The sequence below is a fragment of the Panulirus ornatus genome, chromosome 18, assembly GCF_036320965.1.
Source record: "Panulirus ornatus isolate Po-2019 chromosome 18, ASM3632096v1, whole genome shotgun sequence".
Classification (NCBI taxonomy): domain Eukaryota; kingdom Metazoa; phylum Arthropoda; class Malacostraca; order Decapoda; family Palinuridae; genus Panulirus; species Panulirus ornatus.
The window spans coordinates 59625417-59652224 of record NC_092241.1 but is presented as its reverse complement, the minus strand read 5'-3'; the positions used below and the strand labels follow the sequence as shown (position 1 = coordinate 59652224).

Here is a 26808-nt window from a genome sequence, read left to right as displayed (position 1 = left end):
GCTGTATGTCCCCGCCTCACTCCGACCCAATCACACGTTCATACTTACGCTTAACAGTAGAGTATGTACTTCTGTACCAGCTCAGTCTGATGTGCACAACTTTACCTACAGTACACGTATATGTGGGAAGTATGTAGTATATGTATGAGGTATGCTGTCCAACATAAAACAACATAACATTATATACATATTCTTGTTAACTTAAGAATCTATCATCTGAAGACAAACGCAACGCATCGCTCACATAGCTCTTGCGTACCATTAGTGGTACACGTATCATTGGTTGTGAACCACTAGTGGTACACGTATCATTAGTTGTGAACCACTAGTGGTACACGTATCATTAGTTGTGAACCACTAGTGGTACACGTATCATTAGTTGTGAACCACTAGTGGTACACGTATCATTGGTTGTGAACCACTAGTGGTACACGTATCATTGGTTGTGAACCACTAGTGGTACACGTATCATTGGTTGTGAACCACTAGTAGTACACGTATCATAGGTTGTGAACCACTAGTGGTACACGTATCATTGGTTGTGAACCACTAGTGGTACACGTATCATTGGTTGTGAACCACTAGTGGTACACGTATCATTGGTTGTGAACTACTAGTGGTACACGTATCATTAGTTGTGAACCACTAGTGGTACACGTATCATTGGTTGTGAACCACTGGTGGTACATGTACCACCGTCCTGGTAGGTGTATCAGTTTGTGGCACAATCGTGTGTAGTAAGTCACTAGTGATGTGCATTTCAGTACTGACCATACTGTGTTTCTCCTATAGAGTAAGTCAGCCAGACTTCCTCATTCCCTCACTTGCAGTGTGAGTTCAGACCATCATATTCCATTACTTTTTGATGCAGTTATTAGCAAGCTTTGCCTCTTCCTGTAATCTCATTAAGGTAGTGTACACAAAATATTCTTCTCTGTAGATACCAGCAAGACATACATTAAGGTCAGGCGACAGCCAACTGTTTATGTTCTGTACGATTGTCTCAAAGTTTGAAGCTGAGTTTGCTCGAGTGTTCCACGTTAAAGGAATGATTTAATATTCATAAGATCATACTAAACAAGGGTGACCTAACCTAACCTTAGCAAGTACCGTCATCTTGGTTTGCTTATATCCAAGTTATCTAGTCTCTCTTTAAATGTCCATTTCCTTAAACATCTTGAATGCCAGTTTTCTTGCTTCTTGTTTCCTAACGTCCATCTTTCTCCTCTATATCTGTGACATTCTCTTTTCGCCAAAAACTCATATCATACATATGTTCACGACTCAGCACTACTTATGTACAGAAGATAGATATGCATACCTGAGAGGGAACCAAACCTCTGAAGATGAACGCCTCTAACGCCCAGTATCTTCATATTCTATACATAATTCCTCACCAATGTTCAGTCTGCTTCATGGTATTATTATCTAACATGATAAATATATCTAGTACCTCCCTCAGGCATTCCGCAGGTACCTAACTCTCTTAGTAAACCGGACTACACAACTACTAACTCTACTACTATAGACTGTGCACTTCACAAACACGAGATTCTTCTCACGTTAGGAATATCTTCGACTACATAGAGTAGGAGAGACATACCCGACCACAGTACTGGTGGCACACCTGTGGCCGCCTTACCTCTGGTCTAACTGCTCAATAATGTCTGATGTAAAGCCGCTCTACTTACCAACCCTCCCATGATGACGTGCATCTACACTACAGTGTTGGCCAGCACTTGTGTGGGCCGTGGCGGGAATTCTTTCTTTCCACGTGCCGCCACGCTTGGCAGCTCCCCTCTCCTGCCCTTCCTAACAACTACAACCTCTACCAGTCTGAGGACACGTTATCCAGCGACCGGAGACTCGATCATGATTATCATTTAGTTTATCTTTTCTACCTAATTCCCAGTACATATGATGGAAGACCCACGCAAGACTCCGGCCTATCACTGTACACTTAAACATTATTACCGTCCACGAGTGTCCCACAACCATCACCATCATCACCAATACTCCTACCACCAACACCATCACCACCAACACCATCACCATCATCACCAATACTCCTACCACCAACACCATCACCACCAACACCATCACCATCAATACCATCATCAACACCACCACCATCACCATCACCACCACCACCATCACCATCACCACTCGGCCACCACTGCCACTACCATCACCATCAATACCATCACCACCATCACCATCATCACCAATACTCCTACCACCAACACCATCACCACCAGCACCATCACCATCAATACCATCACCATCAATACCATCACCATCAATACCATCATCAACACCATCACCATCACCATCACCACCACCACCATCACCATCACCACTCGGCCACCACTGCCACTACCATCACCATCATTACCATCACCACCATCACCATCAACACCACTACCACCATCACCATCCACCCCCTCCTGTGAACCATCACCTACAGGAAAGAAATGATCTGTCTGGGGAATAAAACCTTAGCGGCCATGTTTCTGTGGTCGTTATCTGGCTTCTTCATAATGTCCAACACTCTCATTCCTCCATCTTTATCTCCAGCACACTCATTCCTTCACCATTATCTCCCCCACTCTCACTTCTACAACATTATCTCCACCACGCTACCTTTTCTATCATTATATCCAGCACTTTCACTTTCCTATCATTATATCCACCACTTTCATCTCCATAATCATCACCACTCTCAATTCTACATCATTATCTTCACCAGTCTTGCTTCTGCATCATTATATCCACCACTCTCACTACTCCACCATCATCTCCACCACTCTCACTACTCCACCATAATCTCCACCACTCTCACGACTCCACCATCATCATCACCACTCTCACTACTCCATCATTATCTACACCAATCTTCACACCAACATGAACTCCATAGGAACCATCTCTATCATTATCATCGCTGTAACTCATGGTGAGGTGCCTGAGGATTGGCGGAATGCTTGCATAGTGCCATTGTACAAAGGCAAAGGGGATAAGAGTGAGTGCTCAAATTACAGAGGTATAAGTTTGTTGAGTATTCCTGGTAAATTATATGGGAGGGTATTGATTGAGAGGGTGAAGGCATGTACAGAGCATCAGATTGGGGAAGAGCAGTGTGGTTTCAGAAGTGGTAGAGTATGTGTGGATCAGGTGTTTGCTTTGAAGAATGTATGTGAGAAATACTTAGAAAAGCAAATGGATTTGTATGTAGCATTTATGGATCTGGAGAAGGCATATGATAGAGTTGATAGAGATGCTCTGTGGAAGGTATTAAGAATATATGGTGTGGGAGGCAAGTTGTTAGAAGCAGTGAAAAGTTTTTATCGAGGATGTAAGGCATGTGTACGTGTAGGAAGAGAGGAAAGTGATTGGTTCTCAGTGAATGTAGGTTTGCGGCAGGGGTGTGTGATGTCTCCATGGTTGTTTAATTTGTTTATGGATGGGGTTGTTAGGGAGGTGAATGCAAGAGTTTTGGAAAGAGGGGCAAGTATGAAGTCTGTTGGGGATGAGAGAGCTTGGGAAGTGAGTCAGTTGTTGTTCGCTGATGATACAGCGCTGGTGGCTGATTCATGTAAGAAACTTCAGAAGCTGGTGACTGAGTTTGGTAAAGTGTGTGAAAGAAGAAAGTTAAGAGTGAATGTGAATAAGAGCAAGGTAATTAGGTACAGTAGGGTTGAGGGTCAAGTCAATTGGGAGGTAAGTTTGAAAAGAAAAAAACTGGAGGAAGTAAAGTGTTTTAGATATCTGGGAGTGGATCTGGCAGCGGATGGAACCATGGAAGCGGAAGTAGATCATAGGGTGGGGGAGGGGGCGAAAATCCTGGGAGCCTTGAAGACTGTGTGGAAGTCGAGAACATTATCTCGGAAAGCAAAAATGGGTATGTTTGAAGGAATAGTGGTTCCAACAATGTTGTATGGTTGCGAGGCGTGGGCTATGGATAGAGTTGTGCGCAGGAGGATTGATGTGCTGGAAATGAGATGTTTGAGGACAATGTGTGGTGTGAGGTGGTTTGATCGAGTAAGTAACGTAAGGGTAAGAGAGATGTGTGGAAATAAAAAGAGCGTGGTTGAGAGAGCAGAAGAGGGTGTTTTGAAATGGTTTGGGCACATGGAGAGAATGAGTGAGGAAAGATTGACCAAGAGGATATATGTGTCGGAGGTGGAGGGAACGAGGAGAAGTGGGAGACCAAATTGGAGGTGGAAAGATGGAGTGAAAAAGATTTTGTGTGATCGTGGCCTGAACATGCAGGAGGGTGAAAGGAGGGCAAGGAATAGAGTGAATTGGATCGATGTGGTATACCGGGGTTGACGTGCGGTCAGTGGATTGAATCAGGGCATGTGAAGCGTCTGGGGTGAACCATGGAAAGCTGTGTAGGTATGTATATTTGCGTGTGTGGACGTATGTATATACATGTGTATGGGGGTGGGTTGGGCCATTTCTTTCGTCTGTTTCCTTGCGCTACCTCGCAAACGCGGGAGACAGCGACAAAGCAAAAAAAAAAAAAAAAAAACTTCCCCGTCATTATCTTCATCAATTCTCCAACTTTAACGTCATCTTCACCTGCAGTACATACGCCGATGTCATTCTGTATTATTATCAACATCACAATCATTCAACCACCTACCACCTGTAACAATGTCCACACTTCATCATTCTGCCACCTACCATCTGTAACAATGTCCATACTTCATCATTCCACCACCTATCACCTGTAACAATGTCCACACTTCATCATTCCACCACCTACCACCTGTAACAATGTCCACACTTCATCATTCTGCCACCTACCATCTGTAACAATGTCCATACTTCATCATTCCACCACCTACCACCTGTAACAATGTCCACACTTCATCATTCCACCACTTACCACCTGTAACAATGTCCGCACTTCATCATTCTACCACCTACCACCTGTAACAATGTCCCCACTTCATCATTCTGCCACCTACCATCTGTAACAATGTCCACACTTCCTCATTCTGCCACCTACCATCTGTAACAATGTCCATACTTCATCATTCTTATCATGAATTGTCACCACCACCAATGTCTTCATCTTCATATTCCCACTCCCGATCTCATCATCATCATCATCATCATCATCATCACGCTCCAACTCATAGCGCTAATGATATGTTTATGATCTCTGATAATGAGGGAAGGGGGTGGGGATATAGTTGCGATATAGTTCACTAATTGACAACATAATTCAGCGGTAATGAGACAGATGATTAACTAACTCATGCATTTAGACACGGGTAGCGACGAGTGCACGTAAAAACAACGTCTTTTTTTCTTCTACATCTCCGACCAGAACTGGACCATTTCACAATGGCACTCACCTATCATGTAACTGATTTTGCTGTTGGCATAAGACTGAGCATGTTACGCTGTTATGTTGCTGATGTCTTCCCCTCCTGTATGGCTCAGAAGGTCAAATCCACTATCTTGGTGTTGTTCTAAAAGATAACTGTCTGAAGATGGAAGAAAGAAACAGAAACAGAAACTAAGAGCAACATTATCCAGGGAATGAAGTGTTCAGTACAGTGCGTCTGTCTTTGTCATAAACACCTGAATTACCTTTGTACCAAGACACATGAGAACCAGTCATAGGATGTGGCACTTACTGAGTCCGTGGGAATGAAGGTAAAAGATGTCTGTGACACATCTGACCATCACTGGCTCAAGCGCTACAGGAAAATGAACCAAAATCTAAAATTGAACATTATCACTAACATTTGACCTTTTTTTTAAGAATACTAAATTTCAACAGGTTTTAAGTACAGAAATATGGAAATAGTTATAAGGAAAGAAAACATAATGATCACCAGTTATGCTGTATATTTTCTAAACAATAAGGCTGAATCTTAAATCTATTACAAATATTGTTTGGGTCTCGTTGACTAGTATCTCTCTTCATCAAAATGAATAGAATCAAAAGGATCATTGACAAATATTATCCTTATAGATTAGTGAGTTTTGATGTGAAATTGTTGTTCAACAACGTTTCAGTAAATGATGTGTTATCCTTCCTTCCATACATCTTGGGATACAACATTGAGGACATCCCCATTAAAGACATAATCAAACTAATAAGATTGTGTGTAGATAATTCATCTTTTGTCTTTGAGGGCAAACATTATACATAACATTTCAGTATGGCCATGGGTAATCCCCTCGCCCTTGGGTTGGCAATCATTTACATGGAGTATTTTGAAAGCTATTTGCTAAACACTATAAAGAAACAAAACATAGTCTGGCTCCGATATGTAAACGAAGTACTTTGCTTTTGGCCTAATAATCTACCCATTGATTACTTCCTGCATATATTAAGCTCGTTATCTCCCTATATAAATTTTACTCATGAAATGAAGTCGAAATGAATAATAAGTTACCCTTTCTGGATGTAGAGTTCATCATCAGGTGTAAAGGTATCTGGAAAACTAAGGTTTACAGAAAACCTACAAATATACCGTCTTATGTCCACTATCATTCAAATCATTATACTAATGTAAAAAGATCGGTTTTCATATTTATGTACCTGAGAGCATATAGGATTTCAGATCCTGAATTTTTAGATAATGAACCGAAAATGATTCAGTACACTGGACAGAAAATGAGATGCCAATAAATATAATTAACCAGTGTCAGAATGCAACAAAAATATTGGCCAATATATATATATATATATATATATATATATATATATATATATATATATATATATACATATATATATATATATATATATATATATATATATATATTCATTTATTTATCTATTTTGCTTTGTCGCTGTCTCCAGCGTTAGCGAGGTAGCGCAAGGAAACAGACGAAAGAATGGCCCAACCCGCCCACATACACATGTATATACATACACGTCCATACACGCACATATACATACCTATATATCTCAACGTATACATATATATTCACACACAGACATATACATATATACACATGTACATAATTCATACTGTCTGCCTCTATTCATTCCCATCACCACCTCGCCACACATGCAATAGCAACCCCCTCCCCCTCATGTGTGCGAGGTAGCGCTAGGAAAAGACAACAAAGGCCACATTCGTTCACACTCAGTCTCTAGCTGTCATGTAATAATGCACCGAAACCACAGCTCCCTTTCCACATCTAGGCCCCACAGAACTCTACATGGTTTACCCCAGACTCTTAGCATGCCCTGGTTCAATCCATTGACAGCACGTCGACCCCGGTATACCACATCGTTCCAATTCACTCTATTCCTTGCACGCCTTTCATCCTCCTACATCCTCCCGATCACTCAAAATCTTTTTCACTCCATCTTTCCGCCTCCAATTTGGTCTCTCACTTCTCCTCGTTCCCTCCACCTCTGACACATATATCCTCTTGGTCAATCTTTCCTCACTCATTCTCTCCATGTGACCAAACCATTTCAAAACACCCTCTTCTGCTCTCTCAACCACACTCTTTTTATTACCACACATCTCTCTTACCCTATTATTACTTACTCGATCAAGCCACCTCACACCACATATTGTCCTCAAACATCTCATTTCCAGCACATCCACCCTCCTCCGCACAACTCTATCCATAGCCCACGACTCGCAACTATATAACATTATTGGAACCACTATTCCTTCAAACATACCCATTTTTGCTTTCCGATATAATGTTCTCGACTTCCACACATTCTTCAACGCTCCCAGAACTTTCGCCCCCTCCCCCACCCTATGATACACTTCCGCTTCCATAGTTCCATCCGCAGCCAAATCCACTCCCAGAGTTCTAAAACACTTCACTTCCTTCAGTTTTTGTCCATTCAAACTTACCTCCCAATTGACTTGACCCTCAACCATACTGTACCTAATAAACTTGCTGTTATTCACATTCAATCTCAGCTTTCTTCTTTCACACACTTTACCAAACTCAGTCACCGGCTTCTGCAGTTTCTCACACGAATCAGCCACTAGCTCTGTATCATCAGCGAACAACAACTGACTCACTTCCCAAGCTCTCTCATCCACAACAGACTGCATACTTGCCCCTCTTTCCAAAACTCTTGCATTCACCTCCCTAACAACCGAATCCATAAACAAATTAAACAACCATGGAGACATCACACACCCCTGCCGCAAACCTACATGCACTGAGAACCAATCACTTTCCTCTCTTCCTACTCGTACACATGCCTTACATCCTCGATAAAAACTTTTCATGTGCCATCTCCAGATCCATAAATGCTACATACAAATCCATTTGCTTTTCTAAGTATTTCTCACATACATTCTTCAAAGCAAACACCTGATCCACACATCCTCTACCACTTCTGAAACCACACAGCTCTTCCCATCTGATGCTCTGTACATGCCTTCACCCTCTCAATCAATACCCTCCCATATAATTTCCCAGGAATACTCAACAAACTTATACCTCTGTAATTTGAGCAATCACTCTTATCCCCTTTGCCTTTGTACAATGGCACTATGCACGCATTCCGCCAATCATCAGGTACCTCACCATGAATCATACATACATTAAATAACCTTACCAGTCAGTCAACAGCACAGTCACCCCCTTATTTAATAAATTCCACTGCAATACCATCCAAACCCGCTGCCTTTCCGGCTTTCATCTTTCGCAAAGCTTTTACTACCTCTTCTCTGTTTACCAAATCATTTTCCCTAACTCTCTCACTTTGCACACCACCTCGGCCAAAACACCCTAAATCTGCCACTCTATCATCAAACACATTCCACATACCTTCAAAATACTCATTCCATCTCCTTCTCACATCACCACTACTTGTTATCACCTCTCCATTAGCTCCCTTCACTGATGTTTCCATTTGTTCCCTTGTCTTACGCACTTTATTTACCTACTTTCAAAACATCTTTTTAATTCCCCCAAAAATTTAATGATACTCTCTCACCCCAACTCTCATTTGCCCTCTTTTTCACCTCTTACACCTTTCTCTTGACCTCCTGCCTCTTTCTTTTATACATCATTCACTCATTTGCATTATTTCCCTGCAAAAATCGTCCAAATGCCTGTCTTCTCTTTCACTAATTATCTTACTTCTTCCACTCACTACCCTTCCTAATCTGCCCACCTCCCACGCTTCTCATGCCACAAACATCTTTTGCGCAAGCCATCACTGCTTCCCTAAATACATCTCATTCCTCCCCCACTCCCCTTACGTCCTTTGTTCTCACCTTTTTCCATTCTGTACTCAGTCTCTCCTGGTACTTCCTCACACAAGTCTCCTTCCCAAGCTCACTTACTCTCACTCTCTCTTCAACCCAACATTCTCTTTTCTTTTCTGAAAACCTCTACAAATCTTCACCTTCGCCTCCACAAGATAATTATCAGACATCCCTGCACTTGCACCTTTCAGCACATTAACATCCCAAAGTCTCTCTATCAATTAACACGTAATCCAATAACGCTCTCTGGCCATCTCTCCTACTTACATACGTATACTTATGATATCTCATATCTCTCTTTTTAAACCAGGTATTCCCAATCACCAGTCCTTTTTCAGCGCGCAAATCTACAAGCTCTTCACCATTTCCATTGACAACACTGAACACCCCATGTACACCAATTATTCCCTCAATTGCCACATTACTCACCTTTGCATTCAAATCACCCATCACTATAACCCGGTCTCGTGCATCAAAACTGCTAATACATTCACTCAGCTGCTCCCAAAACACTTGCCTCTCATGGTCTTTCTTCTCATGCCCAGGTGCATAAGCACCCATAATCACCCATCTCTCTCCATCCACTTTCAGTTTTACCCATATCAATCTAGAATATACTTTCTTACATTCTATCACATACTCCCACAACTCCTGTTTCAGGAGTAATGCTACTTCTTCCCTTGCTCTTGTCCTCTCACTAACCGCTGACTTTACTCCCAAGACATTTCCAAACCACTTTTCCCCTTTACCCTTTAGCTTCGTTTCACTCAGAGCCAAAACATCCAGGTTCCTTTCCTCAAACATACTTAGTAGGGGGTTTATTTGGGATTTTTCAGCAAAGAAAAACAATAAAGCATCTTTCGTACATGTGTACCATGGTAGATGAATTACTTGAAATTTGTCAAGTGAAAGTAAGTCGCCATTACAACGGGAGTTCCTGCCACCCAGATAATTGTTAACCTTAAAATAACAGCAAAATTGAATGAGATGAAAATATCTTGTTTCCCTCGTGTGTGGTATATCATCCTACCTATTGTGATGACCTCATGCACATCATCCTCTCTAATATAGTGACCCTTTACATATTATCTTCCCTGTTTTATAGTGTCTTCATACACATTATCTTCCCCGTTTTATAGTGTCTTCATACACATTATCTTCCCTGTTTTATAGTGTCTTCATACACATTATCTTCCCTGTTATTGTGACCCTATACACATTATCTTCCCTTTATTGCAGTGCCTTCATACACATCATTTATCCTACTATAATACCTTTATACATATCATCTTCCCTACTATAGTTCCTTCATGCACATGATCTTCCCTGTACTACAGTGCCTTCATACACATCATCGTCCCTACTATAATACCTTCATACACATCATCTTCCCTACTATAATGTCTTCATTCATATCATCTTTCCTACTATAAGACCTTCATACATATTTTCCCTGCTATATTGCCTACATATCATCTTCTCCACTATAATGCCCTTATAATCATCATCATCCCTACTCTCCTGCCCTCATATACACCCTATATGATTTCCCAGTTCTCTCATGATATATGATTCCCCAATTCTCTATCATATATGTATCCTCAGTTTTCTCTTGATATATGGTTCTCCAGTTCTTTTATTATATGCAATTCCCAATTTGTTCATCATATGTGATTCTCCAGTTCTCTCATCCTATATCATTCCTCACTTCTCTCATCATATATGATTGAATCCTCAGTTCTCCCATCATCTTATACTGGGATCTATTTCCAACCATTACTGCTCTGTTAGTCTCATTTAGTATTATTTGGCTCGCTGTATACTTGTGACATTCATGTGACAAATTGTGATTAGTTTGGCTTCTATATTGTCATAAAGCCACCTGCCTTGGTTTGCTGTGTTTTTCATTCAAGCTTGAGAAGGTCACAACAATGGTAGAGTTGAGGTGTAGTTTGCCATCTTTATAAACATTATCACGCCTACAGATATGTCTCCCAATTCTTTCTTCATTTCAGACTGCTTTTACGTTTTATTTTGTTTAGTTTTTCTTAATGTTGTCTGTTTAAATATCTTGGAAATCATGTACAGTTATAGACACATAGACACTGGCATGTCAATATTACAACTATGAGGAAGTGCAGACATGACGACACACACACAACAATAACACACAAACACACATCAACACAAACACACAAACACACATCAACACAAACTTGCACACACAAGTGAACCTCATCCTATCAACGTAAAAGGTTCCCAGACCACCAAAGGTTTACTGAGCTCTATGATGCACGACACCTGTCGATGAATGATGGTCTGTTTGCCTGTATGTCTGTCTGTGTATATTAGACTAGTACTGTAACTTTTTTTAATTGACTAAAGTAGGATACAAAGCTCATACACTGGACGATGACGGGTTACAGTAATCATGGATCCGTTTGTGTTACTGTCAACATCATCACACACACTGTGGTACACACCAGCACCAGCAGCACCTCCCTGCTCACCTTGAGCAGCGGGCGGCGGGCGCAGGACGCCCCTCAGGACGCTCCTACTGGATGTTTGTCGCAGGAGAAGGACGGTCCAGGGCACACGGCCACCCATCTCACGCCCCACCGCCTACGGCCGCCCAGTTCACGCCCCACCGCCCGCGACCGCCCAACTCACGCCTTCCGCCCACTGCCGCCCATCTCACGCCCCGCTGCTCTTCCAACCACCTCAATCACCACAGATTTCGATCACCACCACAATTTCCTCTTCGAAATATCTATGCTGGTGACGCCGCTACTGGCCCCAGTCTGTGTGGCTGGTCTTCCCGGGGTGCGCGGCCTCAGCAACCAGTCCGGCAGCAGCCATCATCACTGTCCAGGATGTGTTGAGGAGTGACTGGTGATGACCACACTGCAGCCTGGAGGAAGGCTTGATGATCTCTTGGCTGTATCATTGATTTATAACAAGTCATCTTATCTTATCTTCCTATCTTACTTGCAGCATGAGGCTCTCAGGTCATAACATTACCACACTGAGCGGGGAAAATTCACTAGTTCCTAATGAGAGTGATACAACATCCATGAGATAACTCAGGTCATTGTAAAATGCACAGGTACTAACTTGTGTCTCCTAATCACATACAAACACAGACACACACAATCGTGAAATTATAAAGGCAGGTGAAGCTTATGGCGTCAAAAGAAAAAACATTAATTCATCTTAAAAATTATAGTGATTTTGAATCTATCTGTAAAAGAATGATAGTGACGTAAAACTACAGCTCCTGATATAATTTTCAGTCCTCAGAACGACCAATTAGGAGTAAGCGCTCTCGTCTACCTTATTTTTTTGCTTCGTCTCTCATATAAACTTAGCTGCCTTCACGTGTGTCATACCTTCCCATGTGTCATGCCTATGTTAGCATTATGTGCATTCTAAAGCAAACGAAAATTTTCATGTTGAACGATTCTCATTTGTCACTTAGTTTTATTACTGATTATCTCAGTGGGAAGATTTAGGAACACCGTCTGGGCAATTACCAAGACGATATTGATTAGGCTTTTTGCAAAAAAATGGCTGTGATTGGTGACGAGCCAAGTGGTACTGCCTGGTGATGGGATCAAATGATGCTGTCTGGTGATGGTACCAAGTGGTACTGCCTGGTGATGGGATCAAGTGATGCTGTCTGGTGATGGCACCAAGTGGTACTACCTGGTGATAGGAACAAGTGGTGATCAGTGGACATTAGGAGGAAAGTCTTGCCTGGTGATTCTGTACGACAGATGCCCCACCGACGTCCAGCCAGCCCTCCTACACAGCATTTCACAAACATCGTTTCCTTTCCCACCCCCACCCACCGCAACAACCATGGGCCACACCCATCACCAACGGTATACACTGCCTTAGCTTCAGTTAACACCAGCCCGGCGCCCATGACCAAAATATCTCACTGGAGGCCCATTTTTCATTCCTTACCAACATAAACAATTTGAAACTTTCCTCCACTTCCCTGCCACTCCGCTTGCCAGCTGGTCCGTGCACGTGTGTCGCTACTATTTGTGTGTTACGGTGAGAGCTGTAGAGTGGTATGGCCCCGTCCCTTAAACTGGTGTATAGCAAGTACCTTCTCTTTATTGATATATTTCTTTTAAGTTAAGGTTCCAGTCACAGACAAAAGTCCACATCAAGGCCGGGCGTTAATTGAAATACAGAGAATTATGAAACGAAAATACAAAAGACAAGGGAAAGTATTATCGAATCTTTAAGAGAGTGAAAAACCCTGTCTTTTGAAACATGCTATGTCATAGTTATTGGGGAAAACATGAGAAGGCAGAGAGTTCCAAAGCTTCGACGTGTAAGGAAAGAAGCAGGTATCAAAGCGGCCCACCCTTGAGTTGCTGATGGCCACACAGTAATCATGTGACGCAGCAGCTTGCCGAGTATTGCATGGTCTAGCTAGTGGTGGGACACACAAGCAGCCAGCTCCCGTGAGCAAAATCCAAAGTAATACATATAGAAGAGGGAAAGAGAACCAACATTGCGGCGTAGGGCAAGGGGGTCAAGTTTGGAAGTTAACCTGGGACAGTTTATAAGTCGGATCGCTTTCGACTCAACTCTGTCAAGTAAGGATACAGGGCTAGAACCACCGCAGATGTGAGAGCAATACTTCATGTAAGGACAAACCAATCCTTTGTATAAACGGAGCAACTGTTCAGAAGAAAAGAAGTTTCGACATCTGAACAGAGCAGACAGACAGACAGACAGACAGACACATACACACACACACACACACACACACACACCTCTTAATGATGGTTAAGTACTGATATCGAGGAAATATGGATTGTTATGATGATGGGAAGTCATGAAAAAACAAGTTTTCAGAGTGCAGACAGTAATTGTTGCCATACCAACAGGTCGAAAAACACACTGGGATGAGTGGGACTGATACACCATCAGTAGCAGATCTTACCTTCACACAGACCAACATGGATATTGAGAATAATATATGTGATACACCAACTGGAATACGTGATCATGTAGTGCTCAAGCTTGACTATGTATTAAACAAAGACATTATAAGAGCAGATATAGGAAATCATGATGATATACAGCAGTGAACACTACACAAACATCACTCATTTCTATGATAGCAGGAAATGGAGATCAACAGATAGGAACTAGGGCTTCGTGGTCAGGGAGAGGTTTTGTGAAAACTGAAATGAAGTGGGAATACAGTTGCTAAACCTAACCTAAACTACAGAGGAACTGGTGACAAAGAAGAAAGAATGTTTTGATGAGATTTCTGAAGCAGCTTCAAGATGAGCACTGGCAAAGATACAGACGACGACACACCAGTTAGCCAGGGTATGAGGCAACACTGGATCATGATGACAGCAGATAAGAAGGAGGGAAAAAGACACTTAGAAAGGAATATCGTGGACAAGACTGGGGAAAATATAAAACTTTTCCATAGTTTCATGGGTCATTTGTCATCTAAGGAGCAGCTAATCATGCTAAGGCACTCAGAGGGAAGAGTTGTAGATGATGACGTAAGAATATGTGAGGAACTGAATAATAAGTTCACAAATGTTTTCATGGTGGAAGACACTATAGTCCCAGCAGATGAATGGAGAAGAGGCTTTAGGAGTCATCAGAATGTCTAGAAAAGACGTTTTCAGGATATTAAAAGATCTTGAGCCATACAAGGCTCATGTTCCTAATGAAATTTCATCAAAGGTCCTAAAGATGTGTGAGACTAAAACCTCTTGAAAGACTGCTGAAGATAAGACTAGTGAGAAAGGCAGAGACATTGGAATGGAAAACGTCAGACCTATCTTTAAGAAAGAGGATCGAGAACAGGCCCTAAACTACAAAACTGTCTAGCTGACGAGTGTGGTCTGTAAGGATCTGAAAAAAAAAGATAATCATTAAATAAACTGACTATTCTTTACAGAGTAGAAATTGCCTATGTGAGAAGCATGGTTTTAGGGAAAGGAGGTTATGTATAATAAACCTTTTAGATTGTTATGGGAGAATGAGCTCTCTCCTGGACAAAAGGGAAGGCAGGGTGATTTGTGTCCCTTCCTTATAGATGAATTTGACGTTTGCCTTTTTCCACTCCTTTTGCATCTTGCACCCTAGCTCCAGCTACATCTGCACACATCTTCAGCACATATGGAGAAACTTCATCAGGACCATGTGCCTTGTAGGGCCAGGACCTTTTAGTATTCTGTTTATGTCTTTTCTTGAGCTCTCTTTGCTTTCTCTAAGGCTTCCTCATTCCATGTGTTGCAAGTACAAAGATGCGCAACAAAATTGATCCCATTCCTTAAAAGCTGGCAAACAAGGGAGGCTAAAGCGATTGGATTTCTTCTCCCTCAAAAAACGTACAATTCGCCGTGACTTAATCCAAGTGTTCAAAATTCTGAACAAGTTCGTGTGGGCGGCCATGTGTGGAGGGGGTCGTGTGGGCGACCATGAGTGGAGGGGGTCGTGTGGGCGGCCATGTGGAGGGGGTCGTGTGGGCGGCCATGTGTGGTGGAGTTGCAACGTGGGCGGATGTGCTGAGAGAGCCATAGGTGGGCGCCGCGGACGGGGACAAAAGATCATCCTAATGCGGCTATCTTGGTGGGTGTACGGCACGCTGGCGCAGCTGTCCTGATGTGGGTGGTTGGGCGTGGGTGGGCTGGCATGAGTAGGCTGGCGTGGGCCACTGGTGTTGCGTAAATTAGAAAGGCAAAGAAGTGATGATGGTGTCGGCGGGCGGGGCGAGTGCCAGATATAACCAGCGAGTCATGCCTGGCACTGAGCTAACATTTTACCAGAGTAAAAAACATGTGATTAATGGGGAAGTTTTAGGCCTCAGCCTCGCCTAGGAAGATTTGAATATAGTATACGTGAGACCGCCAGGACGGTTACATGATCAAGGCATCGCATTAATGTTATATCTATTTATCTATCTATCAATTTATCAATCTATCTATCAATATATAACTATTCAAGGATCCCTTTCTGAGGAAGAGTCCTGGAGTTACCAAGGACCTCTTACCAGAGGCTCCTGTAGCTTAAGTCTAAGTAACTTCCGTTGGCCAGGTTGCCAGTTAATCAACTAACTCCAGGAGGAAGATGAACAGCTGGGTGAACTATGGGACGACTCTTGCCTCATAATCAGTAACGTTGATAATCACACAACCACATGTATATATTTCATTTGCTTACATTGTACTTTGTCGCTGTCTCTCGCGTTAGCGAGGTAGCGCAGGGAAACAGAAGAAAGAATGGCCCAGCCCATACCTATACATTTCAACGTATACATACATATATATACACAGACATATAAATATATACACATGTACATATTCATGCTTGCTGCCTTCATCCATTTCCGTCGCCACCCCGCCACACATGAAATGGCAACCCCCCTCCTTCCCCCGCGCACGCGCGAGGTGGCGCTAAGAAAAGACAACAAAGGCCTTATTCGTTCACAATCAGTCTTTAGCTGTCATGTGTAATGCACCGAAACCACAGCTCCATTTCCACATCCGGGCTCCACAAAGCTTTCCATGGTTTACCCCAGACGCTTCACATGCCCTGGTTCAATCCATTGACAGCACGTCCACCCCGGTATGGTACCACATCGTTCTAGTTCACTCTATTTCTTGCACGCCTTTCACCCTCCTGTATGTTCAGGCCCCGATCGCTCAAAATCTTTTTCACTCCAACCTTCCTCCTCCAATTTGGTCTCCCACTTCTCCTCGTTCCCTCCACCTCGGACACATATCTCCTCTTTGTCAATCTTTCCTCACTCATTCCCTCCACGTGACCAAACCATTTCAATACACCCTCTTCTGCTCTCTCAACAACACTTTTTATTACCACACATCTCTCTTACTCTTTCATTACCTAATCAAACTACATTACACCACATACTGTCCTCAAACATCTCATTTACAACTCATTCATTCTCCTCGGCATAACCCTATCTATAGCCTACACCTCGCAACCATATAACATTGTGGGAACCACTATTCTTCCAAACATACCCATTATTGCTCTCCGAGATAACGTTGTCGCCTTCTACAAATATATATATATATATATATATATATATATATATATATATATATATATATATATATATATATATATATATATATATATATATATATATATATATATATATATATATATATATATATATATATATATATATATATATATATATATATATATATATATATATATATATATATATATAATTTACCAGGAATACTCAACAAACTTATACCTCTGTAATTTGAGCACTCACTCTTATCCCCTTTGCCTTTGTACAATGGCACTATTCACGCATTCCGCCAATCCTCAGGCACCTCACCATGAGTCATACATACATTAAATAACCTTACCAACCAGTCAATAATACAGTCACCCCCTTTTTTAATAAATTCCACTGCAATACCATCCAAACCTGCTGCCTTGCCGGCTTTCATCTTCCGCAAAGCTTTTACTACCTCTTCTCTGTTTACCAAATCATTTTCCCTAACCCTCTCACTTTGCACACCACCTCGACCAAAACACCCTATATCTGCCACTCTATCATCAAACACATTCAACAAACCTTCAAAATACTCACTCCATCTCCTTCTCACATCACCACTACTTGTTATCACCTCCCCATTTGCGCCCTTCACTGAAGTTCCCATTTGCTCCCTTGTCTTACGCACTTTATTTACCTCCTTCCACAACATCTTTTTATTCTCCCTAAAATTTAATGATACTCTCTCACCCCAACTCTCATTTGCCCTCCTTTTCACCTCTTGCACCTTTCTCTTGACCTCCTGTCTCTTTCTTTTATACATCTCCCACTTAATTGCATTTTTTCCCTGCAAAAATCGTCCAAATGCCTCTCTCTTCTCTTTCGCTAATAATCTTACTTCTTCATCCCACCACTCACTACCCTTTCTAATCAACCCACCTCCCACTCTTCTCATGCCACAAGCATCTTTTGCGCAATCCATCACTGATTCAATAAATACATCCAATTCCTCCCCACTCCCCTTACTTCCATTGTTCTCACCTTTTTCCATTCTGTACTCAGTCTCTCCTGGTACTTCCTCACACAAGTCTCCTTCCCAAGCTCACTTACTCTCACCACCATCTTCACCCCAACATTCACTCTTCTTTTCTGAAAACCCATACAAATCTTCACCTTAGCCTCCACAAGATAATGATCAGACATCCCTCCAGTTGCACCTCTCAGCACATTAACATCCAAAAGTCTCTCTTTCGCGCGCCTGTCAATTAACACGTAATCCAATAACGCTCTCTGGCCATCTCTCCTACTTACATACGTATACTTATGTATATCTCGCTTTTTAAACCAGGTATTCCCAATCACCAGACCTTTTTCAGCACATAAATCTACAATGTCTTCACCACTTCCATTTACAACACTGAACACCCCATGTATACCAATTATTCCCTCAACTGCCACATTACTCACCTTTGCATTCAAATCACCCATCACTATAACCCGGTCTCGTGCATCAAAACCACTAACACACTCATTCAGCTGCTCCCAAAACACTTGCCTCTCATGATCTTTCTTCTCATGCCCAAGTGCATATGCACCAATAATCACCCATCTCTCTCCATCAACTTTCAGTTTTAGCCATAGTAATCGAGAATTTACTTTCTTACATTCTATCACATACTCCCACAACTCCTGTTTCAGGAGTACTGCTACTTCCCCAGAACTTTTTTAAAGGGGAAGTAAATGTTTATAGTTGTGTTACTGAAGTGATAGTTTTCATACATGGTGCTTTGACAAGAAAATAGTGAAATTGGAGCTAATGGAGAGGTAATAACAAGTAGTGGTGATGTAAGAAGGAGATGCAGTGAGTATTTTGAAGGTTTGTTGAATGTGTTAGATCATAGAGTGGCAGATATAGGGTGTTTTGGTCAATGTGGTGTGCGAAGTCAGAGGGTCAGGGAGAATGGTTTGGCAAACAGAGATGAGGTAGTAAAAGCTTTGCGGAAGTTGTAAGCCGACAAGGCAGTGGGTTTGGATGGTACTGCAGTGGAATATATCTAAAAAAGGTGGTGACTATGTTGTTGACTGGTTGGTAAGGATATTCAGTGTATGTAAGGCTCATGGTGAAGTGCCTGAGGAATGGCGGAATGCATGCATAGTGCCATTGCACAAAAGCAAAGGGAATAAAGGTGAGTGTTCAAATTACAGAGGTATAAGTTTGTTGAGTATTCCTGGGAAATTATATGGGAGGGTATTGATTGAGAGGGTGAAGGCATGTACAGAGCATCAGATTGAGAAAGAGCAGTGTGGTTTCAGAAGTGGTATAGAATGTGTGGATCAGGTGTGTGCTTTGAAGAATGCATGTGAGAAATACTTAGAAAGACAAATGGATTTGTATGTAGCATTTATGGATTTGGAGAAGGCATATGATAGAGTGATAGAGATGCTCTGTGGAAGGTATTAAGAGTATATAGTGTGGGAGGCAAATCGCTAGTAGCAGTGAAAATTTTAAACAAGGATGTAAGGCATGTGTACGAGCAAGAAGAGAGGAAAGTGAATGGTTCCCAGTGAATGCTGGTTTGCGGCAGGGGTGCGTGATGTTTCAATGGTTGTTAAATTTGTTTATGGATGGGGTTGTTAGGGAAGTGAATGCAAGATTTTGGGGAGGGGCAAGTGTGCAGTCTGTTATGGATGAAAGGGCTTCTGAATTGAGTCATTTGTTGTTTGCTGATGATACAGCGCTGGTGGCTGATTCGGGTGAGAAACTGCAGAAGCTGGTGACTGAGTTTGGTAAAGTGTGTGAAAGAAGAAAGCTGATAGTAAATGTGAATTAGAGCAAGGTTCTTAGGTATAGTAGGGTTGAGGGACAAGTCAATTGGGAGGTAAGTTTGAATGGAGAAAAACTGGAGGAAGTGAAGTGTTTAAGAGATATGGGAGTGGATTTGGCAGCGGATGGAACCATGGAAGCGGAAGTGAATCATAGGGTGGGGGAGGGGGCAAAGGTTCTGGGAGCGTTGAAGAGTGTGTGGAATGCGGGAACGTTAACTCGGAGAGCAAAAATGGGTATGTTTGAAGAAATGGTAGTGCTAACAATGTTATATGGTTGTGAGGTATGGGCTATAGATAGGGTTGTACGGAGGACAATATGTGGTGTGTATGTGTACTGTGTACTAGGGTCATCACCAAGACCCAAGCTAGAGCGCTTCCTCCACACACAGCACTGGGGTCAACCAGCTAGAGCACTTCCTCCACACACAGCACTGGGGTCAACCAGCTAGAGCACTTCCTCCACACACACACAGTTTGTTCTTGTACGGTTGTGACGGGTGAAGCATCTTGGTTGACAGCCTCATGGGTATCTGAACGCTGACCATCACACGGTGTCAAGATGACCTCAGTTATTCATAACAACATTGGTTCCTACCCGCAGGTCCCTAATGTCGCAAGGAGCGTCACCATGTAGACTGGTCCACTAGAAGATGGTTCTTAGTTCTTCACCGGGTGTCTTTCAGGGAAAGCTTCATTTTCAGAACAGCAGCGACAGCAGAGCGTGACTATGATGGTAAGACTACCACAGCATACCTCCTGTGGTTAAAAGTCGGCTTTACTGAACAATGTTCACATATGTCTCTCACCGTCGGCAAAAACACATATTTTCCCCAGACGTCGCCTGGTTTCCCAAGACTGAAGCTCATCTCATACGTAATAAGGGGACATAGCCTAGGCCTTGAGGCTTACTGTCTGATAATTGTGCCAGCGGCGGCAAGATTCAATACTTTAATCTTTTATTATAACTCATGAACGTCAACTTTGAGAAAAGTACGCAATAAAAAACGACTAACGACGTTTATTTATGAAAAATTATGTATGTGTGTGTGTGGTTGTGTGTGTGTGTGTGTTTGAGAGAGAGAGAGAGAGAGAGAGGGAGAGAGAGAGAGAGAGAGAGAGAGAGAGAGAGAGAGAGAGAGAGAGAGAGAGAGAGAGAGAGAGAGAGAGAGAGAGAGAGAGAGAGAGAGAGAGAGAGAGAGAGAGAGAGAGAATTACATACATACACAGACGACACAGAATCAAAGTCCAAGCTAGCTCCCTGGCCTTAACAATACTGAAAAAGATGAAGTCCTATTAAAAGCAGCAGCAGAAAAGGAATGCAAAACAAAGGCTCTCTCCCTACGCTCCACTCTCTCCTGCTACACGCCAGACAGAAAAGTAACAGGAAAAAATACCTTGTAAAACTAATATGCCTGCAGGAAATTTTTATAGAAAAGTCACAGAGTAGAATAGACGTATGTTATGCATCTAATCGCAAAATACATGAATCCTTCACTTTTTGTTAAAAAGACATTGTTAAGGATACACTTTGAGATCGTTTCGTGACTTACCATATCTATATCACTCCTGATGTGAAAGGCTTATACAATTAGTCGTCCTTTTTTCCTTGATGCAGGCGACACGGACTGATCAATATAGGTAAGTTACCGCAGCATGGCAAGAGCGAGATCAGTGGTTGAGAAGTTAGCTTAACAGACCATTGTGTACGATTATTAGTTGAAAGAACTATTCATCGACGGACAATGACAAGTGATGATCAAAGTCTAATTTTGAACATGAACAGTGTTGCTCTAAACTTGTTCCACTCGTCAATAATGTCGTTGGTAAAGAATTATTTCGTGCAATCCAGTTGAACTCGGTGACTTCAAGGTTTGAATCCTTTTTTCTCTTGTTGGTAGTACTGGCACGACCGTAAAGAAATTGTCAATATCGACTCAATGAATCATTTAAATATTTTGATATATTCTGTTAATTTGCTTTGAAACCGTGTTGTGCTTAGAGAGAACATATTCAATTTTTGCTGTCGGCCTTCACCTGGTTTGTTTAGTAAGGAAGGAATCAATTTAGTTGGTCTTCGCTGTTTTGCATCCAATTTAAGAAATTCCTTCCTTAGGTACAGGACCGAGAACTGGACCGCATATTCAAGGTGGAATCTATTTAGACTTAGATATATTGGCAATATGACATCCCTGCTTTTGTATGTTAAGTTTCTATCAATAAATCCTTATATCCTATTTGCTTCCTTCGTTACAGTATTGGGAAAATTTAAAGTTGATGGAGACTGACATCCCTAAATCTCTCACAAAAGGGGTGTCCTTAATATTGTAACCCATCACTTCGTAATCGAATTTCTTGTTGAGGTTTCCTACTTGCAACAGCTGACATTTATTAATGTTAAATGGCATTTGCCATTTTCTGGACCACACAGTTATTCTATCTAGGTCTTCTTGTAATCTTAGCCCATCTTCTTCAGTCAAAATGGCATCATCTACCTCCGTGTCATCTACAAATTTGGACACTCACTAAATCATTCAGCCCTACGTCAGTGTCATTACTATAAACGATGAAAAGTATAGGCCCCAGGAAGGACCCCTTGGGGATCCTTCAAGCAACGTGTGCCCACGCTGTTGAATCTTTGCTTTTCTCTCACGTAACCAAGTTGTTATGTAGTTTCCTTTGCAGCCAGCAATCCGCAAGGCTTGGACTTTATGCATCAATTTAACGTGAGGAACTTTGTAGACTGATTTTTGTAAGTTACGAAATCTAATATCTATTGCTTTAGTCTTGTTGTGGATATTGAGTAATTCATGATAGAATTTAAGGAAGTTCATAAAGCATGATCTGTTCCTCCTAAATCTCTGCTGTGTATTATTGATGAGACTTGTGTTGTTCAGTATAAGCTACGGTTCTATTTCTGATAACTAACTCCAGAAGTTTCCATATTATTGATATGAAGTGGTAATAGGATGGTCATCGAGAGGCATTTTACTGCTTCCATTTTGAATATAGGGATAACGATTGCTAGTCTCCAATCCCACCGTACTATTCCATCTTAGAGAAAATTATTGATAACATAGGTTAACGGTTATGCAATTTCATGTTTAACGTTTTAATCAGTCGTGGACGACAACGATTAACACATTAACTTTTATCAATGAATTCTGGTATCGTGTGTATGCTGTGTCTCACTACCTCAGATTTCGTGTTGCTGCTTTCTCGCTCAAAAACCGAACTAAAAACTTGTATTTGTTGTTGCTATGCTCTAATTATCATCCGCAGTGGATTCCCCATCTTCTGTTACTAAGGTCCAATCCTATCATTTATTCGTTTATCATTATTTTAGGATATCTAGTGCTATCTCTCGTAACACTCATGTCATACTCTCTGGTGGCTTTGCTTAACAGGTCTATACCTCTTCTAAAGCAGTGTTATATTGCAAGATTTGGGTCATTGCTGAATTTCTTAAGTTTGTAGAGTTTATGTCTGCGTGTTATGTCTGCGTGTTATGTCTGCGTGTTATGTCTGCGTGTTATGTCTGCGTGTTATGTCTGCGTGTTATGTCTGCGAGTTATAGCTTTTGTGATCATATTTGGGATTACCACTCAGGCCTGTTATTGATTTGATTGTTTTCCTCATACATGAACTGACGCTTAAAACGTCCACAACGCTTCTGGTCATGAACCAACCAAGATGACACTTTGCTGCCTCTCGTAACACATTAAGGTCAGCACTCTTAAAGTTAGGGCTAAAGTTAGGGCTAAAAGCACTGGTTTAATGGGATGTCGGTTTTGAGATTTGCATTAAACCTAACCATGTTATGGCCATATTACCCAGATGTTCACCAATATAGGCATCACTGATACATAACTCGACAGATGCAAGAAATATATTAGCTGCCCTGCACGACGCTATGACGGTTTGGTGCAGAAAATTGTTTACCTCAAATTCGAAAAGTCTGGAGAGAGAGAGAGAGAGAGAGAGAGAGAGAGAGAGAGAGAGAGAGAGAGAGAGAGAGAGAGAGAGAGAGAGAGAGAGAGAGAGAGAGAGAGAGAGAATTTTTGTCATGTTTTCTGATATTTGTAAGGATCTGGTGAGAGATGGAGCATAACAGGCCGAGGTACTGAACAATATTACGTCACTCTGACGTCAGTAGACAGGATAGATAGAGTCAGTGAAATGTTGTATGACGAGGAGGATGTGAACCTTCAGTGTGAGGTGGATCCTGACCATAGGAACACATCCCTTGCTAAAAATAGACAGCATGCTTCCTTGGATTGATGTCGAAAGACTACAAGTTTTGCAGGTGTGAGTGAGGGACGCATGTAGGGCAGCAACGCTCAGAGTGGAGGGAGAGACTAACTGGGACGAAGGTTGGCTACGGAGGAGGCGAGCAGCTGTTGCTCTGGCCAACATGTATGGTTGGCACATGAACCTCATACTTCGCCACGACCTCACTGGTCTGGTGCCACCAGAACACAACACCATTATGACCTGTACATGGCTTTCAACAAAGAAGGAACAAACACTGTACACAGATTTATACTTAGATTTTTGAAAAAAAAAGAGAATCACAGTTCTTCCTGCACACTGAAGGCGATTTTGGCGTCATGCATTGTCACCAGTGATGGAGGAGGGATGCCACAGTCAAGATAAGATCAAGAGGATCGGACGGTGTTCAGAGATGATTCTGACGTAGTCTTGATGAGTTACATATGCTTTCTTCATAATTGACCCTCACAGCTCACGCCCATAAGGGACAACTCTGCTAACGGTAAACTCAGAGGCGGGCAATGAGTTCTGAAAGCCTTTCTGTGGCGTCAGACCCGAGATTATCGCCAGAGCTTCGAGAATAAACGTGAGCGTGACGGGCAGGGCGTTGGCCCACCCTTCCTCGGCACTCATCATAATCTACATATAATCTGTTTTACTGACGTCGGCTGATGGGTGGCGCCAGTAGTGGGTGGGTGTTAGGCGCGGCACTAAGGATGGGTGGGTCTTAAGGATGGCACTAGGGATGAGTAGGTGTAAGGGGCGGCGCCAAGGATGGGTGGGTATAAGGGGCGGCACCAGGGGTGGGTACATGTAAAGGGCGGCACCAGGGATTGGTGGGTGTAAGGGGTGGAGCCAGGTAGCAGCATCTGGCGCATGGCATAGCCAACATGTCATGACTGGTGCGTCGTCCCGGATAACCTAACCTCTTAAGGCAATAATTCCAAGTATACCCGCACGCGCCCGCGCACCTGCACAAGTTACCACTCCATATGCGACACTTCCCCGACTGTCGGAGGTGTTGAACTACAGACCGTTTCCTTGAGAAGTATAGTGTGTGAGGTAGCACTGTAAAAACCTCCTACAGAGGAGACATTACCTGAGTGGGGGACTACATACTTTCAGAGAAACGAGGTCGTGTGTAACGAATCTCTGAGATATGTATGAGCGAAAGAGATCTGTTTTAGATAAGAGATAAGGCAGACTACATTGTTTGTATATGGACTGTTAAAAAGCACTGACGCCGCCCTATATCGTAGCGTTATAAATAAGCCAGATGTCCAAGCAAGAAAAAGGGGGCGACTTCTTTGATAAACAAAAACTTTATCTAAATAAAAGGGATGAGAGGAGGCATGTCAGAAGAACCGTCACCAAGTGGGTGGAGGTCATCAGAGGAATGCCACAAGGTTCTGTTCCGTCACCCACTCATACTCTTCTTGATCCACGCACGTAAGTGACACACCAGAAGATCTGCACTCCTGCCTGAATATGTTGACAAAGATCATGAGGGAAGTGAAAGGAGTGGAGGATTGTATCATCTTACTGAGGCACCTAGACAGACTCGCAAGTTGGTCTGATAGATGGGTGGTTAGACAACCCGAGTAGATGAGGATGGAACACAAGAGAAGACCTTAATCTAAACATTATGTTATAGGAAATAATCCTAATGAATCTGTGTGCCTACGTTAGCAGAATAATGGAGACAAACTGTCTCCTGGCAAATATTAGAACTGCTTTCTAGTCATTGTTCTCATCCTACATCAGGGCAAACTAGAACATGATATTCAAGTTTGGTCCTTACCTAAACAAGCATAAAGAGCTAATAGAGAGAGTCCAGAGAAGGGCAACAAAAACAGTACTAGAATCAAAAGAACTGAGTTGCAGAGAATGGTTAGAGGCCTGAAATTTGTCTACCATGGAAGAGAGAAGAGTGTGGGGTGACCTGGTTACAAATTCTAAGCTTTGAATGAGATTGATGACCTAGACGGTGAATAATTCTTCGAGAGACGTAAAGATTGAATAAACCAAAGATACAACAGGAAGTTAGGCAATAAACTTGTTATCCAAGATTTAAAGAAGAACTTTTATAATGTAAGATTATTCAAGCTGACCAACGACATGCATACAGGTATCACTCGAAGGTTTCACACACACACACACACACACACACACACACACACACACACACAACACACAAAACCAGTGAACAATGATCATTATGTCAGGAAACACAAGCTCCAAGTCGCAACCTCTCTGGCCAGCCAGCCAGCCAGGCGACCACATACAAATGCATGCGACCATCAGCAGGGAAACCATCCAATATTATAATCAAGACACAAATCATCGAGAGGAAATGATTTTGGCTCAAATTATTCTTAATACACGAGAGAGAAATGAAAACATCAGTTTCAAAGGTTTCTAGTTTATTAACATATTGTTGTATCATGTGTA

The 26808-nt window shown here is 42.2% G+C and overlaps 1 protein-coding gene across 4 annotated transcripts in view; it reads right to left on the bottom strand.

Annotated features, from left to right (window-relative positions):
- Positions 1-26808, bottom strand: part of Mp20 (Muscle protein 20) — a 172241-nt gene that overhangs the window by 135046 nt on the left and 10387 nt on the right. The window contains exon 1 of one of the 4 annotated variants that reach the window (XM_071673338.1): positions 5370-5501. The exons of 2 other annotated variants lie outside the window; for them this stretch is intronic. The gene's annotated coding sequence lies outside the window, so the exon portion shown is untranslated. Of the gene's footprint in view, positions 1-5369; positions 5502-26808 lie in introns of those variants that run through there. One more of the 4 variants, XM_071673339.1, reaches the window with a different exon arrangement.